This window comes from Aphis gossypii, chromosome X (assembly GCF_020184175.1).
Source record: "Aphis gossypii isolate Hap1 chromosome X, ASM2018417v2, whole genome shotgun sequence".
Taxonomy (NCBI): Eukaryota; Metazoa; Arthropoda; class Insecta; order Hemiptera; family Aphididae; genus Aphis; species Aphis gossypii.
In genome coordinates, this window is record NC_065533.1 from 49927594 (window position 1) to 49949082 (window position 21489).

General features: G+C 25.3%; 1 long non-coding RNA gene across 2 annotated transcripts; it reads left to right on the forward strand.

The window, feature by feature from the left end:
• Nucleotides 1-14835: 14835 nt before the first annotated feature.
• LOC126551859 (uncharacterized) lies at nt 14836-20816 on the forward strand. 2 transcript variants are annotated; one of them, XR_007605752.1, is made up of 4 exons: nt 14836-15049; nt 16185-16303; nt 20582-20680; nt 20758-20816. It is a non-coding gene; the product is annotated as an uncharacterized LOC126551859 (long non-coding RNA). The 2 variants fall into 2 exon arrangements; XR_007605751.1 differs by lacking the exon at nt 16185-16303.
• Nucleotides 20817-21489: the final 673 nt, after the last annotated feature.

Below are 21489 nucleotides of genomic sequence, written 5' to 3' on the forward strand. Positions count from 1 at the left end.
TGGAAAAAAGTAAAACCATAACCTAAAATATAATACTACCTATGTAGTTTTATTTTATTTATAATTAAATATTTGGTTAAAAATTAACTATCCTTTAAACATTTATAACATAACAATAAAAAAAAATTTCATAGTTATGTTACGGCTTATATTTTAAAACATTTATATTTGTTTTAAATACAAATTGAGTTGCATTTCATATAATTCATTTTAAAAAATGTTTGAAAATATTAGTAAATAAAATATTATATAATGAATTGTAACGTAAATTAATTATTACTTTTATTTATTTATCAATTTACTTTTATAGGAAATAGTGTGAATAAAAAATGCAAAGAAATGATAAATATTAAAACTTTTAAGGACCATTCTTAATCATACACGTATTATACTTCATTTAAGTTAAAAGAATAAATTTAATGAGATTAGTTTTTTCGAATTTGATATCTGGAACTTATAACTATTATTTTTCTATAAATAAAATTTCTCGAAGTTATGATAAAAACGATTCAATAACAAATTAGCATTATACTATTAAAATTTTCTAAAATTATTTTCAACGCGGTTATGTACCTATATTGCATATATAACACGCCGTATAACATGTTTTTTTACAAATTATATGTAATATTTTTACTAATTAAGCTTTAAAATCTGTACATCGTAAATATTCCGAAAATCATATTTATAAGCTCTTCCTTATATGATTAATCTATACATATAAAGTATATATATAAATATATAAAGATACATATTTGATAAATTTTTCAAATCAGCTTAGGACTAACATTTTTCGATTTAAAACAAAATTATTCTTTTTTTTATCTATCTATATATATATAATTGTTATTTTTTCACACTTAAAGAGTTTAATAAATAAATTAAAATTTGTATCTTAAAAAATTCATAATATGACATTTTTCACTTAAAGAGTATACTTCCTAATCTATATCTAAACTTTTAAGTCACACTAAACAGTGTTTGTATATAAAATAAAAATATAACATTATTTATTTTCAACAAACTTTTTTTAGAAAACTTGAAGAATAATAAAAAAAGAGGAATTAAAACATTTATTAAAATTTAAAACAAAATTAAATTTTAGACAACTTAAATTTAAACCATATAATAGTATTTATTTTTATGTAAACTAAATAATATTCTTAAATATTTAACTAGTATTTAAAATTGAAATGATTAATGTATAATGTATATATTTATTATTTATGATTAAATTTAAAACTACCTATTTACTATTATTAATAATCTAAAATAATTAAATAATGCATTATCAATGACATAGTTAAATATACTTTCAAATTTAAATAAGATTAATCTGATCCATTGGATTTATTTTCAAACATTTTTTTTAAACAAAAAAATATGCGATAAAATAAACTTAATTTATTTACTAGTTTAGTTTAAAATATTATGATTAACTTATTAGTATTTAAATAACCATTATGATTGTATTTTTGTTAAATAATATCATTAATGTAATGAATCAAAACTTATTATTTAATTCTTAATATTATTTAAAGATTGAGCTTAAAAAATGTATTCACATATTTCAATAAATAAAATTCTAAACTTTCTCCTCTACATATTTAAGTGTTATAAAAATAAAAAATTACATTAAAACATGTAGATCATCTAATACTTGTTTTAAAATATAATAACAATTCATAAATTTTGTTTTACAAAATAATGCCAATATAATCTTATACTGATATCATATATTTTTTTATTATAATATATTAAAATATATTAAGTATGAAATTTATTTTTGATGATTGAAAGGAATGAGAAAAATAGATGTACATACTTAAACTATTCGGTTTAATATTCTAATTTAAATGTCGAATTTTGGTTACATGCAAGTCATAATGGTCTGCATTTATTCATATACATACTGATATTTTATGATATAATGTTGCATACAATATTCAATAAATCGATACAAACCTCGTCATTGTCAATTTACTAACCACCATCCTCATTAATTACAATAATACCATTATACTACCTATTGCAAGTTAGTAGCATATGCCATATACGTATTCTAACTACGCACGGTGTCGGCATTTTATTGGTCGATTATATATATTATATTTTTTACATAAAAATCTGTCTATATCCCTAACATATCAATTGGCGATAATAAATTTATACACTTCGTATTATTACACCGTAGTAGTATATATTGAAATGATTGATTTATATCCATATTATTTAATATTTATCATAAATAATAACAATTATCAAGATATTATTTTTAAGAGACACGAAAAAATGATAAAAATGATGAAAATGATATGCACGCGCAACAATAAAAGAAAAGTTATAATTCATCTCTGAGTATGTTATTGTTATCGAATAATTATTTATAAAAACAATTGAAATAATATACACTGAAAAAATGATGGAAAAGGCCTATTCTTCGTGTGATTATTTTTCATAATGTACAATGTAGAGGGTGAGATATTTTTCTACTTAATGATCAGTTAAAGAAAACTATAGTTTCTTAAATACTCTTAAAGCCACCCAAGTTGATTCAAATATAAGAGAAGAATCTATATGTATTATATAATTATACATATATATTCAGACTCATTAAGTAAATTATCAAATTTACATAATTACAAAAAGAGAGAAACCCTATTGGTATATTAATATTAGCAACATAATATCCTATACAGTACTAAGAACTCAATCTCATTCGCATGAATCTCCGGACACAACAATATCAATAGCAACAAAAAAACATACAGTCTCGCAAGAAAACTAATTATTATAACCTTAGAAATTTGTAACTGTTAATAATATAATAACTAACTGACAATAATTAGATAAAAAAATCTGTGACCAAGAATGAAAAAATGTTAAAAACAATAAATTAAGAAAAATTAAGTCCCCCACCTATCTTTCAGATCATGATTTTTTCTTTTCAGACGTACTCAAATTACCATCAACTGAATGCCTTATAACAGGACAAAATCAGATTCTCTAGAAGAAATACTCTACTCCTACCACGGTTAAGCATATTCTCACTCAATGCTATTAATCCTAATAAATCCCTGTAACCCAACACAATTAATTCGTTTAACTTTATTAGTATAGAATCAATCGTTTATTAAAATAAAACAATAAAATCTAATACATCATATGTTTGCAATGATGATAAATTCACATTTTATTAGAATGTTATTGTGTACTAGATTAATTGAATGACTTAATATTCAAAATTAGAGCTGATTATAACATAACATAATTTTATATTTAGATACATTTACATGATTACATTTTTAGCGAACAAGAAAAATAAATTAAGAGATTCTCAAGTGCAATCAACTGTTGATGGTTTCGTATTATACCTATTCTATACATTTTTAAACGCATAATGTATTTTATTTGTACTGAATTTGTAAGTAAAATTTTAAGAAGAATACGCGTCATTGACCCAAAAAAAAAAAAAAATTAACAGACAGGACAATATAAAATAAAATAAAACACTGAATTGAAGAAACTGTTGTTAAGCCAGACATATTTGAGATTCTAATAAAACAAAGGATGGACACATTTATGAAGATTTAGAAAATATGGTTAAGAAATCATTTGAAATTAAAATTGACAAAGAAGGTAAAAGATTACTAGAAAAGCCAAAAACAACAATAAGTTTCAAAGCTTCTAGAAATTGATAACTCTTGAAATATAGTAGAAAATAATAAAGAATAGAAAAGTTTGGGAGTAGACATTTTAACAGTCCATTGTATTAACATTGACTCACTTATTTAAATTAATTACGTTGTATAAATATAGCGTATTTACTACGCATGGATCTACTTAGAATTTCCAATGAATTTAATTATATTACAAGAAATGTACGTATTTAATTTAAAAATACAAAATAAATATCATAAAATTATATTCATGTAACCTTTGCAGAATCTTTAAAACTGTTATATTATGATTATATGTATGAGTTGTATGTATTAGTTAAGTTAGTAATTATATATAACTGTATTTACAATTCTCTTAAAAATGACTGTCTACTACTTCATTACGGTTACAAAGCCTATTAAAAGAAAAAATAATTATTACTTATTTGCAAGAATTTTTAAAATACCTGCCCATTTTAGTAGTGTAAAACTTTTCGTAACTATGTTGTCTTGGAACTGCGTATATTATATTAATCGGTTACAGTTTCGTGAATAATTTGAGTCACCCAGCAAACTTAATTTTAACGAAAAACCATTCAAATTATTACTATAAAATGTTAGTAAAGTTTTAAAGATTTCCAAAATCATAGTTTTCAAAACACTTAAAAGCTAACTTTTTATAAATTATATACCGAACATCATTTTTCATATATTTTTATTAAATGTACTAATTCCTATAACTCCTATAACTCTCCTTAATACAAACAAATATATTTATATCACTATCGCTAACGTGACGCACAGTATTTTATAAGAATTATTACGGTATATTTTCATTAAGTCCGTATATCAAAATTCAATGATTAGGGACACTATCGATTTACTCATGATAAGTTCTATTATACATATTATACATAGTTTATACCTATAAATATTGTATAAACAATCAGTATATGATATTAGGTGCATACGTAAAATATAAAATTATAATATATACCTACCGGTTTATATACAAAATGGAAATATAAAAACATTATAATTGAAATTTTCATGATGATTTGAGTTGCCCTGAAAAATGAAAAACCTAGTAATTTATTTTACAGGTTGAACGTGAGCACTACAACTAAATCAGTGGTAGAAAATTTGACAAGTGAGAAATTCGATTTTACATAGGGATTTTTTTTTTGCATTCAAACTATAAGCAGTGGAAGGACGAGGAAATCCATCGTGTATTGTAGGTAATTCAGGAGGGAACCAAAATGTACCCACAGGCGTCAAACGCTGTTTAGTGCTGGGTGAAACCGATACAAAAGCTGTGTGATGGGATGAAGTGGGGGTTGTGACGAGGGATTCGTTTTTAATTAATTTGTTATTTACGTTTTAGTGCAAAACATAAAATGAGTGTACAGTGTACAACATATACACGGAACACACAATAGAAACGTATGCGTATCGCGTAGTGTGTTTATATATATACACACACTTTTTATATATATATTTATAAGTTTAGTATCGCGATTATATAGAATTTTCAGACCCCAAGGCAACAGAAATTACAATTGTCAAATCAAGATGATAAGCCTCAAATCGTACACATAAAGGTATAGTATATCATGACTCCCTTTGACGGGGTGTGTCGTATACTATCATGTATACAATATATTATTGTATTCACCACCTAGATGAATGTGGCACTATTTAAAATTAATACGTTAACAGTACTAGAATAAACCTAGCAAGCAGTCAAAAATCACAAATCATTTTTTCCAACTAATAGTTAAAGTATATTATATATTGCAGAATATATTACTTAGAATAATATTAATCACTAATTAGTATTCGGTAGTAAAAAACTATAAATTTTTAAAATTAAACTCTAAAATATTAAATATTTTTTTCTTATAATCATGGATGTGGGTTTAATAATTTAGAACAGTGTTTCTCAGCCAGGGGGTCGCGGACACCTTAACTAGGGGTCGCGTAGGTCAAAAATAATAAAACGATGATTTATAAAATATACCTTTTTATTTAAATATTTAAAACTTTTTATTGAACATAAATAACACAAACATGAAATTAATAATAACAATAATAAGCAGTCGATTAAATGTAGATATCTCATCAATAAAACGGGCACTTTTCCATTTCCACTAATGGGAATTCCTAACGACCCGAGACATAACGTTCAAACTTGATAAGCTTAAGTTAATATAGATATGATATTTATAAATTGACATTTAAAATGTTAAATTTCGTTTGGTTAATATAATAAGATATTTTTATTGTTCAAATTTTTACTTTTTATGGAGGGGGTCGCGAAGTGATTGACCATATTTTATACCTATTTTGGGGGTCGCGACATTAAAAAGGTTGAGAAACGATGATTTAGAAGATTATTAAACATATTATATGCATTCGTATGCATTACACATTAAAAAACCAAAAAAATCATTTTGCTGTTTATTATTTTTTGATTAGTTTTTGGATAGATATTAATCACTGAAATGAAAATTATTTGAATCTGTATTATCAATCAAAAATTCAACAAATTTAAATGTAGCTTATTTTGTGTGAATGGCATTTATTTTAATCTTATTAAATATTAATTCTGATGATATGCTTAGCCAATATAGCCAATATTACAATGGCGCTAGATTTTTTATTATAAAAAATAATAATAAGAGAAATAAGATTAATACCATTCTATACTATTATAAGACTTATAAATTATAACTATCCATTGCATTTGAGAATTGTTAAGACACCGCATTGGAAGTAACCGAAATTGGCCACTTTTTTGATCACTGTAAACTCTTCTTAAAGAATTAAAAACATAATCATTAAACGAAGGTTAATACAGTTAGATTGTTAGAACAACGTTAGTCTAGTTATTTAAAAATATATGAAATTATTTATAATAATTATTTTAATATGATAAAGCGCCTAAAAAATGTATATGAAAAAATCATTTGATAACAATGAAGTAGCTCAATGTGAAAGCTTTCGTGTTAGCAATGAAAACAAACAATTCAATAGGTACATCAAATCAGCTGATAAAAAATTTTAATTCCTAGAAAGTAGAAACTGGTTTAAACTCAAAAATTTCAATTGTTCATAAACAGCATTCTAATTTAAAAAACAGGAACATATCATTAATTGTAAAACTTATCTATTAGTTAAAATATAAAAATAAACTGTAATATTCCAAAACCTGAAAAATGTAGGTACTTTTAAAGATTTTAAAAAACGGGAAATTAGGTAACTAGGAAAGTAGCTATATAATAAGTTTCAACTATGTATTCCTAGCCATTGAGTAAGCCATTGCAATTTATATAATAAATTTAAATTTACTGATAAATCGTTGAATACGAAAAATCATTCTTGTTAAAGATGGCCTTTCCAATTTCAAAAAAATTTAGACTTAAAACCTCTCATAAAAATTAATTGTTTGAACTTATTTATTTTTTTTTTAATTCTAGAATTAACAACCAACTTAAAACTATTTCATTAACACTAAAACAAAACGAAAAAGAACTAACTTTTTTGTAAACAAAATTACTAATAAATTATTTATATAAAATTAAAATTCCCCCTCCCCTAACACACACACCACAATAATTTTAAAAGGTATTGAAAATGTTCAATTTTTACATCTCGAGAATACCAACTAAATGCAATGTGTCACTATAGTAACCTCCATCGAAGTATTAATTAAATCATTTTTTTACTATAAAAAATAAAACAATGATTATAAAAACACTGCATATTATTTTAAAATCAATAAATTTATTGCTCTACTTAGAAATATAAAATACAAAAATATGGTAAATTAATTTTTATTGAATGAAATTAAGAAAGATAAAAAACATATTTTAAAATTTAAATAAATCTCTTTTAAGATTGCGTTTGTTGTTGAAACAGTTTTATTATTTATGACTTTTTATGATAGGTAGTGATGTACGAGTAAAGATAATAATAAAAAACAGAACCTAATATTTTCTATCGGAATATGTATTCATCTATAGCCAAACAATTGATCAAATAATTTAAAACTACAATCTAAAAATAATTTATATTCGTGAATATAAAAATAAAATCAACATTCAAAAAATACAAAAAAAACCCCAAAAGGTTAATCGTAATTGCAATCATCAAATTATGCAAAAATACTATAAATTATTAAATTATTAGAAATAAAATCATATTATTATTATCCCTATAAATGTATATTCTTATACAAAGAGGATTTAATGAATACGGTATCCATAAAATTTTGTTGAAGAACATCATGATCTATACTTATTATTAAAACAAATTTAGACCGGATTTAATTTCTTCTAGTGACAAAAAACTTATGTGAATTTAATTACATAGTTTTGGCGATAAATGACATAATATAATATATTTCGAACATACAGCGATATATTGTCTTCGTTCATGAAATTGGTCCTCCGAATCTAAGAAGTTTTCATAATTATCGCAAGCAATAAGCAAAATGCAAATTAAAAGTAAATAATATTTTAAACTGAATCTCCGACTTTCTATTAATGCAACCTTCAGTCGTGAAGTCAAAAAAAAAGTATCGAGGGCTAAGTTCACGTAAATTCCCCGCAATTCGTTCAATCGAGCCCCAACAAAGTATTATAAATAATATAGAATTTTTAAATTATGATAAAACTTGGATCCATACAAACACAAAATGTCTTCACTCAATCGGTAAAAGTTTATACACAAACACACGAATATGGCCTTTTTGGATTAGATTTTCGGCGATAGGATACGAATAATAAATAATATTATATTATTATTGTATAAGTATTAAGTTAGTTTGGGTGGCGCAATCTATATATTTTATTATATTTTTTTATTTATATAATGATGGATAGTAATAATTGTATTGTTACTGCAGCAGAAACTACGTTTATTAGTTCACGATCAATTCAAACGGGTGTAAAGAGTAAAAACTAGTGTAGAGTGACCGGTGCAATTCTTGAATACGTGTAATTATAATAACATATTATATTCCCGTGCGATATTGTACGCAAAATAACTACAGCGGTGGCCACGCAGACTGCATCGCGTATATATAGAGGAATACAAGAATGCGTTTTTGGATTGTATTATATTATTATATATATATATGTATGTATAGCTCAAACGAACGTGCGGGTAAGTGAATGGACGGAGATGGGGATGGGATATAGAGAGAGAATTGCTGATTCCGCCGATGCTGATTGTGGCAGTCCCGCTGCCACCACCGTAACCACAGTCAATGGCGCTTAAATGTGTTTGTGTTGATGTGTGTATGTGTGTGTGTGGGTGTGTGTTAAGCAGGCGGAAACGAATGGTGTACGCGCGTGCGAGCGAGCGCGTGTATCAGCGTTTAATCGGCGGTAACCGCTATGTACGGTTAAGGGATGGTTGCAGGTGGGTTTGTGTGGGTGTATATGTGTGTGTGTGTGTGTGTGTGTGTATGTGTGTATGAGTGGAGAAAGGGGTTGAACAGCGATGACGGTGCAGCTGGTAATTTCGGGTCTGTGGTGACGCTTTCGATAGTGACGGTGCAGCGACCAGCCTGCCTGGAGTAAGCGGTAATGATGAGGGGTGGAACTGGTGGAAGAAATAAGAGTTTCGTGTCAAAACATGCGCCACAAGTACGTCGGTTTCACACATTATTAACCGTCTAAAATTCTGTTGCAGGTAAAATTTCACATGTGGCGTAAAAATAGGACCAAACACCGTAAGCAGTATCGCAAGACCACGACCGGTCAATTAACGTTTGGGCCGCAGAATGATACAGGAGTGATATACGAGATGATTAAAATTATGATTTTTGAAATTTTTAAGACAAATATAGGTACTTAAAGATTATATTTTCAATTATTCAGATTTTGTATACCATTTAGAAGTGTCTGTGAAAATACTAACTTTTATTTTTCAAATAAAAACTTATGATTTTTTTTATTGAAAATTATTAATGAGACAATTAAATCAAAATTTTAAAAAGTTTGTTTCTAAGTTAACAAAAAATATAATCGTTGGAATTTTTTTTTAAAAAATAACATTGAATTTTAGCGTTTATTATTCTCGGATAATTTTTACAAATTAAAAAATATTTATCACTACAATTTATAAATCAACATAGCCTTCATACTTTCTCCAAACTTATTGTATTTAATAGAAAATATTCAGTGACACTAACACTATTAATTTGAATTATAATTTTAGAACACTGACATTTTTAAAAAAAATTGCCCAACAATTTAGAGTAAAAAAGTAAAAAACTAGATTATTATAAGGAAAAAAAGTTGGTATTAGCAAAGGATACCTTATCAAAAGTTATACAAAATTTAACAACTGTCAACGGTGATTTGAGTAAAAATAATTTTGTTTATATATAAGCTACTAATTAAAAATATATTAATACCTACTATAATTATGTGCCAATATTAAATAATGATAATATTAAGTAATAGGAATTATTATGTAATATCGACCACAGAAATCAAGCTTTCACGAAGAATGAGACATGAGTATTCAAACTTTCAGGTCATTTTAAAGCTTATTATGTAATCTAATACTTATCTAATACATAATAGTATCTACTAATTTTTATGAGTTTATAATATATAATAAAGGGTTAAATAAATATAATTCTTAATAGTGAACACATGGGCTTCTATCAAATTACTATAATAGTACAAAGTATCACAAGATTTTACGAGAAAATGCCTATATATCTTATTTTCTGCCACTTTACATATTGGTTACCTCGTGAATCTGTTATATTCACCGGTGACTACGATATTAATAAATTTTTTATCAATTAAATTATATAACTAATAATAATAACACACAAAATCGTTGAACTATGATTTGTGTAACATTTCGTAATTATTTATAAAATCATACACACGCTACACTTTTAAAAACAATAAGTACTACCTGTTGCTTTACTATACACAGATAAAGAACTAAAAACACCTCAGCACTGTATAGGATACCAAAATGTTTTGTTTCTTATTATTATTATATAAAATAAATATTTAGAATAATAATGTATAATAATATTATAGTATAATTTAAAATTATCAATAAATTTTACAACAGAAATTGCGACTCAAGTTTTTTTTTAGTGTCCATGATGATTTTGTCAAAATACAAGTCTAAATCACAAGTGTACGTTTTGTAAAAATTGGCTATGAACAATTTTACTTGACGGTACTATCATTATATCATTAACAGATTTTCTTTTTATTTGGTTACTCTCAATCATTATTATCTTATTTTTCGTTGTTATGGTTTATATAACTTATTTAGTAATAACATTAACATTATTTTATTTTATTGAATGTGTGATTTGTAAGTCTTTTTAGTGCAGCGATGTTAATCAATATTATTTTTAAAAACATTTGTGAAAACGAAATTTAAATCCATGAATCCATCGATTACAAATAAACCATAATTTTTTAAACAACACATAGGTTTCTATTCATTCACCATTAGGTATATAAAAAAAAAAGTAGAACAAAATCAAAATTAAAAAATAAGCCAGTCAACGAAAACGATAATATTATATAGGATAGTAAATTATAAATAATATAATATATACGAGTACCTTTATATAATTATAAATTTATATAACACCTAAATATTAATCGGGCCACAATTTGGATTAAACATTTTTTCGTATATATCTTTAAAACGCAACTAGTCATCAAAGGAAGCTACCTTAGTAGCATCTTTTTGAAAAAACATAATATTGCGTTTATTAAAATAAGTAACATAATAATATTAGCTTAAGATACTAATATTATTATAATTATTATTTCTTTTAGTAATTTTATGCTATTTTTACTATTACTACCTATTAGTGTATGTTTTACAAATTAAAAATAGAGAATCTAGTAAATTATCTTTTAGAATAGGTATGTATTTCGTTTAACTAGATAGATTGTTTCAAATTGTGTAAGTATGTCTTTAATGCTGGCTGCTAATATATTTACTTTAAATTTCTCCCTATACTCAAAAATAACATTCGAATTTTAATTAACTTAAATTATTTAATTTACTAATAACATATACAATTAATATTTAGTTATACATATTTAATTTTAAACAAATACATCATAACGCATAGAATCAAGTAATCACCGATGGTGAATATCGTAAATACCTACACAATACTTTTACATGTCATTATAAGTTTGCTTCTTATCTTTTATCTACATTATCAAATTTAAATATTATAAAACTACAATTAAAAATTATATGAATACAATCAAATAGGTACAGGTAATAAATAAAAATAGATAATAACTTCATACAGGCTATACAGCTATTAATTAGTTTCATCATTCGATACAATTTTACCTTATTTTATAGTACAACCATCTCCCTGTTATTTAATTATTATAATAATATGAATATAAAATATTTTTGAATAGAAATATTCCATATTACAAATTAAACTGTTTTTAACTTTAAAAGATGAAATATATTAAATAATTAATTTGTATATCCATTCAAATATACGCGTGTACAGTGACTTTATATAGCACATGTAACCCTAAACCGTGTAGTCATCATAAATTGGAAATCGTAACATATTTTAATATTTTACGCTAAGCCGGCATGCATATAATTAATTTTTTTTTAATTGTAAACCAAAAACGAATAATTATTATTAAAATGGTTATGAACAATAAAACAGAAGTATCGTGAAAACCCTATAGACCATTAACTCGATACATCAGTATTTTTTCAGTACATAGTTGTTAGATTTTTTTCTGACAAACTTAAAATGTATTTCATAAACTTCATAATCATTTTACACTTGTCTCAATCAATTGATAATGAGTTAATAGTTCACTTCAATATAATTTATATACCTAGGTGATTAAGAGACTTTTTAACCATTTCAATTATATAATCAAGCATATTAAGTTCTATAGATAATAGTATTAAGTAGGTATAATATTAGTATATATTAGTATATACAACATTATGATTTACCAAGCAAATTTCTTTATTTTTTTTTTTTTATTAAAAAATAAATTTATTATTTTAAGTTTTGATTTTTGAAATTTTCAAATATACTTAAAGATCAATTTTTTGAGATTTTTTATATTACTTAAGGAGAATCCTGCAAGTATACAAGTTTCAATTTTCAAATGAATCCTCCCCTCTCATAAATTTTAGTGAATAATTTTTTTATAAAATTTTTATGTACAAAAATTTTCAAAATGTTTGTAGTAAGAATATTGAATAATGTTAATAATCCTTAAAAATGGTTTTACAAAAAATATAAAATAGATGTAGTATTGATACTAAATTCTAAAAGTGTTTATTATACCTACATAATTTCAACAAACTATAGATTTCGTTTAATGGATATTAATTATAACGATTTTTAATTCACCGTATCCTCCATGCTCTGCATACACATTTTCTAAAAAATTATTCACTAAATAATTTAAGATAAAAAAAAGATTCATGCTTGAAAAATAGAAGTTTACTATCCACAAGTCATTCTTTAAATAGAACAAAAATCTTAAAAATTTGAAAAATATTTTCATTTTGTATATTTAAAAATTCTATAAATCAGATTTTAAATAATTTATTATTAAACGAAACAATAGGGGTAAATCAACCTGTATAGTGTATGTACATACAATGTGACTTTTTTAACATAACACGCTCATTGTTCTGAAACTAATAAAATTTTGAAAACATTTTTTTTTACCTAATTTTAAGTGCCATTTGATTTACTTATAATTTTAACTATTATGAAACTAACAATTATTTAAATTAGGTATTTTATTAGTTATTAAAATAAATTTAAGTATGCGTTTATTTTTAGGTCAATATTTTAAAAATATACAACTTTTCCAATAATATTTTATTATTATTAAATACGACAAATATATTATAGTATGGTTACAATAATACAATATAGAAATGAAACTTTTGAAAATGTAATATAGGTATTATTTAATAAATTATTAACACAATAATGAATATACTTTTATAATTTGAATTAAACCGTTTATCGTGGTAAGTACAAAACTTCTATAGGTTGGTATGTAAAGTATGTTTTACCGTCTCTACCTAACTGCGTCATATAGACACCATATTTGGCATTAAGCTCCTAAATGCTAAGTTTTTCGAACTAACTATAACGCGGTCCTTTTGTCTTTCACCCCGCCGAATTCATATTATACTCAATATTGTTCCGTTATTGGCTACAATATCTAATACTATCATATAGATCTAGTATATCATAAACATGCGCAGGTATATATAATATATATATATATGTATAAATGTATGTGATTAATACGATAAAAAAATCACAAAAATACTTACTTACTATATTTATATAATATAAGAATCGTCGTTTTAAGTATTATTTTACACAGATTTTACATGAATATTAGAATTATAAGTAATCTAAGTACTATTATATTATATATATACCGCTATAAATGCACATATTTTAGGCAAGTATAATAAATTCTATGACAAATAGTTATAGAGACAAATTGATTTGTATTTTTCTACAAAACACTATTAAATATAATATAGAAGGTCAATCATATAAATCTTACCTTAATATGAATGTCCTATTTTGTCAAAACGTCGATGAACTAGGTACACAATAGCCGTTTTTGGTGCTAAAACAGTTGGATAGAACATCATATTGAAAATCGTGTGGACGTTTGAAGATCACGAATAAAATGGCCGACGGCAAATATTCACATCTTAGCCTCAAGAAAGTGCAGTAGTATACCACCTATTTCGTTAGTAAAGTTGTTGGGCAGTCGCCGAATGTCCACGTAGGGTATTGAGGTAATCTCGGCTAACCACGAACCGCGAAATTCGCTCCAAAAGTTACAGTGTTGTTGCAATCGTCGGACCAGGCATGGAGTAATAAAAAAAAAAAATCAAGATTTGCGGTCGGAATGTTGTCGCATTGCATAACATTTGTGCCTATACACAAAGAGTTTGTATATTATACGATATACCTTCGAAAGTTATACCTAGGTTGAAGCAGAGTACAACACTTTGCGAAATATTTGCAACCCACCAAATTATATTTATTGTACTGTTATTGGCTACGATTTAATACCACTGTTGCAGCCTTCGAAACTATAGTAACATGGATAAATGATTGTCTTTTTAAAAATCGATTACTGGTAAGTAACATTAAAACTGATAGCTAAAATTTAAATTTTCGTTTTATTTTATAAATAAAATTAGTCCATAATTTTTGATACAATATTTTTTAACTCAAAAATCATCAGAAGAAAAGAATTAAAAATTTTCCTATAGTACAAACAATAAATTAGATCCAATTTTCTATTTGAAACCACCTTCAAGCTGAAAATGTAAGTATTTTTTCGATTACTTATTATGTATACAGAATTACAGATACACACAAAAACAACACATCATCATTGTAAAATCAGTACACTCATCGCTCCATCAGAATTTAAAAATAAAAAATGTCAAATATCTATATTCTATATAAATTAGTAACCCAAGCAAAATTAAAATATTTTGAAAGTTATATTGTGTTTAGAAAATGTTAACAGAATAACCTTAACTAGTGTCAATTCGTTCATCCATGGATTTTTTTAACCTTAATCAAACTATTCTTGCCCACTATAACTATAATTAATTTAGGTATACATAATGTATGTATTAATAAATTCATTAAATGCCTTTGAGCTACAAATATATATATATAATTTATTAGTACTAAGTGCTAGTTACGAAATATATCATACGTAGAGGTTGAAATGTACAAACGGGGCCAATCTGAACTCCCCGGTCGTCATAGGAACCACCAGAACCCGGTCCGATGGCTCATCCCTTACTGAATTGGGATGGTTTTTATTGTCAGAGTATCTTAAGTTATCAGAGTGTAATGGCCTTCTCCCACTATTTCTTTAAGCCAAATATTAAATTAAGATTCATAAAATTTTTTTTTCAAAATATTAAATGTATTTTGTTAATTCTGTTAGAAGATAAGTGTCACCTGTAGGCTGTAATGTAATACCAAAAAAAAAAATATTAACACAATTATGTACCTAATTCCTAATATACATATTTTTCACAAATTTATTGTATTATTTAAACAAATATATTTTACCGAAAAAAGTATTATCAAAAGTCTAAGAATTAATTAATAATTTAATTCCACTATCTATTATTTTATGATGGATGTTTATTATAAATTAAAGTAATAAACTGCATTTTCTGTCTTTATAAAGTATATTTGTTAAATTTGTGTTCAAAATTCCAAAAAAATAATTTCCTTATGAATCGTATCATAGTTATAATATAAATGATGTAATTCAAGGATTGATTAATCTCCCCTAGCAATTTAATTGATAATACATTATAATAACCATAACGTAAATATATTATATATTGTTTTTGAGAGAAAGTGATAATTTTTACCACATAAAAAATTGAATATAACTGTCACTGCATAATTTTGACCTAAATATTTTACAGCGAAGACGTCATTAAGTTAAAGTTATATGTAAAAATGTGTCCTGTATTAGTCAATTTTGAAAATCTGCAGAGGACCTTAATATAACCATATGTCAATATTTGCACTGTTATACACTCTTGTACGTATATAACAACTTTTCGTTGTTTACATTTACGATTAACATAACACGAATTTTCATGTTGTTAGTTAGAGTCTAAATATATTATATAGATGGATAATTTTCAAGTATAGAAATTTCAGTGTAATTTAATTAAACAACTAAAAATAACCCTAACCAACATCTAAGGGGGGTCAAAATAATTTTTAACCATTTAACATATGAATATATCTAACTAACAAATTATCAATAACAGTTTTACAACTATTACTATAATGAACCTTGTATGGTGTATAAAAATAAAAAATTTTCGAATAGAATAACAAAATCCAGTATATACTACTATTTAAGTACATTTATAGTATTAATCATTACTTATTAGTTAATACCTATATGTACACAGAGATGTATTTAGGAATTTTGCACCCCAGGTTATCTGAGTGCCATAACTTTTTTTTATCACCCAACCACCCAGGTACCGTATTATATTAAAATGCTCTCTAAAAATTTACCACCCGGTGCCCAAGCCCCCTCATACCCCCCCCCCCTAAATACGTCGAAACAATACGTACGAAAATTCTTAAAAAATAGTATATTTTCCATTAAATTAATTATGAATTCATACAGTTTTAAGAAATTATTTCTTTCATAATAAGAAATTATATAATAGAAACAAATATTAATTATAATTATATCAATACTACCACCTTTAAAATATAACTTAAGATTTAATGTACTAGACAAAAGTAAATTTTCCTTAAAAATAATGATGAATTTTCAAAGATTAAAGAAATTTTTTCATTAAATAAAAGAAGTAACATAATAGAAACAAATATTAACTGTAATAAAATCAATACTACCCCACCTTTAAAATAAAAACTTAGTGTCTTTAAACTAAAAATCGAATGTACTAGGAAAAAATTAATTTCCCTTAAAAATATTGATGACTTTTCAAGGATTTAAGATATTGTTTCATTAAATAAAAGAAGTCATATAATAATAACAAATATAAATCGTAATAAAACCAGTACCTATTAGGTACTAAAATCAATAACTTTTCTATTTAAATTATTATTTTTTATTCATTTAATAAATTTAGTTATAATGTAAACACATTAATATTAATAGGTATTTTTAAAATCAAAATATTTTTGATTAAACTTACAAAGTAAAGTTCGTTACAAATTATATTATATTATTTAATAGTTACATACAATAAAAATATTTATGCTTAATAAAGATCAAAATAAAAACGAGTCTCCTATAATAAATAAATAAACATGATTATATAAATGATAATTTTACTTAATTAATTATAATATAAATAAAAGTTCAAAGTATATTATATAATAATAAAGAAAAAAAAATGTATTAAAAAATTTAAATTAATTTTTCGACGTCACATTAAAATTAAGTAATAACTTTATGTTTAAAATTAAATTGGGTCTAATATAATTACCAAACTATGTCCAAATGATTGTTTATATAATGGCCATCGCTCTAGTATATCTAAGATTTCAGTATTAGGAATCCTCAAATAGTTTGCCCGATTTTTGGCTGTTTCATTCTATTTTTTAATTACTTCATGCATAGGCTCAATATTATATTGAAGCCAACGTTGGTTGATTAAGAAATCATTTGAAATTTAAATTCAGATCTTAAGGTTTAATAATTTGAACTATCGTTTTGATTAGGTATAGATTTAAAATAAACCAGTTAAGTAAATTAATTGCAGTGAAATATTTACCATCACTTTCTTCCAAATATTCTTATTCTGCACTGTTATTCTCACTGTTTACGAGTGATAAAATTCTTTTGGTATTAATTCAAAGATCATTACGACTCAACTTGATTATTGTATTGTGATATTTTTGGTAAACTGAACCTTTATACTTTTTTTAGGTACAGACATAAAATAAGTTTTTTAAAATAAACCAACAAATTGCTTTAATTTCAATTTTATTATTATAAAAATTGTTATTCTTATTCACTAAATCATTTTTACCAAGAAGCAGTGCCGTATTTAGGGATAGTTACAGGGTGTTGTTGCCCTAAGTGGCTGATTATGAGAGGGTGTTTATTTTTTTTATATTTAAATTACATTACATTTTTATTTGGTTTAACGAGGCGTTTTTTTATTTTTGTTGCCCCAAGGTGACAAATTTCTAAAAACGGCCCAGTAACAGTTTTGCGATACTGTTCATTTAAAGTGTACTATTTCTAAAAATTGAATGCAAGATCGAAATATCTGCGTTCAATTTGTTTCAATCCTAAAAGAATATAGAATAAACAAATAAACTTACCTTTAAACAATTCGTAAAAGCACTGTCCTTTTAATTGAATTAGATTAGTTAATAATAAATCACTTTCCGGATCCGGGAACAAATCTTCAGATTCAGATAATATTAAAAAATCCGCGTGTGAAATAATTTTATCCATCGCATTTAATATTTATCATATAAATGTTTAACAATAAATAATAAATTCACAAAAACAAGATATTAAATAATGCTCAGCACACTGACACTGCTGCAGTAAATATGTTACTTAGCTATTTTATAATTGGTTGATATTTTTTTATCTTAAACCATAAAAATTATTTTCGTCGATATAACGGCAAATGTTATTAATTCAATACCATTTTACAGCTGTTAAATTGAGAAATATCGAAGTATTGCTAATATTTCATTAACATTAAGATGTTTTCCTTAAAATTAATACTATAATAGATTTACTTGAATTATAATATCCAATAACATTGATTATAGGAAAATTAGCATTGATTTAAAGAATGATTACAATGTATTTAATGTAATAAGCTATTGGTTTTAAACCATTTTGTTAACAAATTAAATACTATTTTTCATTAATTCAACACTTTAATTATGCGTAAAGATTAAGATATTTTTCATCATTTCTAAGTCAGTTTAACATAAAGTATAATATTTTTTTTCTTCGTTTTAAAGAAAACTGAGTAATAAAATCAATGGATTTGCTAAAAATTGCTAGTACTTTTTTATCCTTAAATTAAAGAAAATATATTTAAATTGATTATATGTTATTTTTGAAATGATGAAATTTGTCATACATTTTAAAAAAACAATAAAATATTAAATCAATGAAACGAAATCATAGAAATTAAAACTGTATTTTCTCTATTCGAAAGAAAAAAAATCATTAAGCAATTAAATTTCTTAAAACTATAATATCTAATAGTTAATATATTATTCATTTTGACGTCATATAGTTTCAACGGAGCATTTTCTTATCATGAGAATAAACATAAAGGGTACCTACATATTATATAATTATACTATGTAGGTATAGTTTTAATATTTTTAAAATATCAGTAACCCAAGTAAAAAAAGGGAAAATTCTGATAACTTGCTTTAAAATTTGAATATAAAACAATATAATTATTAGGGGCCTTAAATAATATTCTTATCTTTTAGTTTGATAAAACGTATATCGCTTTATTTTGAATGATACGTAGACAACTTTTACAGGTTAGCATTTTCTTAATTGCCGTTTAAAAAATTAAAAATCAATATAGACTTATTTATAGTTTTTTAAACGAACAAAGTACTTTAAGAATAAAAAATAATAATGATTAATTGTTAATTGAATTTATGTATGTGTGTGTGTATACTTGAGCACCAGATCGTTTAATAATAACACACAGCTACGTATATATAATATCCGAATGAACTCACACAAACTCATCTCCATGGTCGACACAATATCCAATACTACCACGGTCGCCTACAACAACACCCTGTTTTTATATATATATGTAATATATATAATATATTATATCGCCGTCGAAGTCGTATAACCTCCTCTTACCACTTTCTCTCCACCCGTTACAAACCAAGGCACGCGCAAGCTTACGATTTTTCTAATAGCACGACTGAACGGCTCTAGTCGTATTATTGCCCCATATATATATTATTTAGAATCTTCATTGAACACACAACGACACCACACTACCATCCTACATACTGCACACATCACACACGTAGGTTTACACTGCACCGCCGAATCAAAGCCGGAAGCGGGGTGACATTCGCACAAACGAAAAAAGTTTTTATTGAAAATCGATCGTTAACAGTATTTCAGTATAGAAGTATTTTCGACTTTGATTATCAAGTATATTGTTCTGAAACTGTTTTCGATAAGCGTATATTTATATGCTACTACGGTTTAATGTTCTACATCGACTACATCGACATCAATACAGAACTACAGTAGCTTTCATAATCAGTTAATTCAGTTGTAAAAATATTGTTATTTTTTTAGAAATTTAGAAAATGTTCTCCTCGTGGATTTTTGGACAATCTCCACACATTCTCATCAAATACTGTTATGGCATCAGCCCATTTTGTTGATTTAAATAAGGTTAAAGCCTAAAAAATTTGGCGCTCCGCAACTAAAATACTCCATCACTCTAACCCATTAAACGTTTATGTTTACAGAATACTCAATATAATAATTTGCCGTTACCGTTTTTTTACTACTACATTACCAAAAATCTATTTATCAAATTTATCAAAAATATGCAGTTGGCTGTAGAAATAAATTTAAAATAAGTGCGGTAGGGATGACTAGAAAGGATAACGATTCAATGGCACCCAGTGTGAGTTTTATGTATATATCATAATACAAACTTCGCATTCATTGGCGGCAACGTTATATATTTTATAAACAAATTACGGCTGCCGCCAACTAATCGACCGAGTAGATATGCCGGTAAAAGGATCATATACACGCGTCTACATACAATATACATAAAGCTGACTCGGCGGTACAGGTTACGACGGTTTCACGTATAAAAAATGTGTACATGAGAAAAAAAATTATTCGAGAGTAAGATAATAAAGCCGAGCGATGAGACGGCGGAAACACAACGATAATTTCAATACATTAGAAGGGAGGAGGAATTTGGCTGTACCTAAAATGTATACGTCATATAGGTATAATGAATGTTCGGGCCCACGAATTTGCAACGACGACATTCGTTTTCACCTACTCAGAACACCGGCTTCGTCGACTGGTTATTATTATTATTTACAGTTTATATTATACATAATGATGTGAAGATTATTATACAGCATCGTTTGCGCGTTAACATAAATGTAATATAAGTTGATGGGTGTGGGGAAACGATTAACAACTGCGATAAAATTATGAATTATCGACGCTCAAAT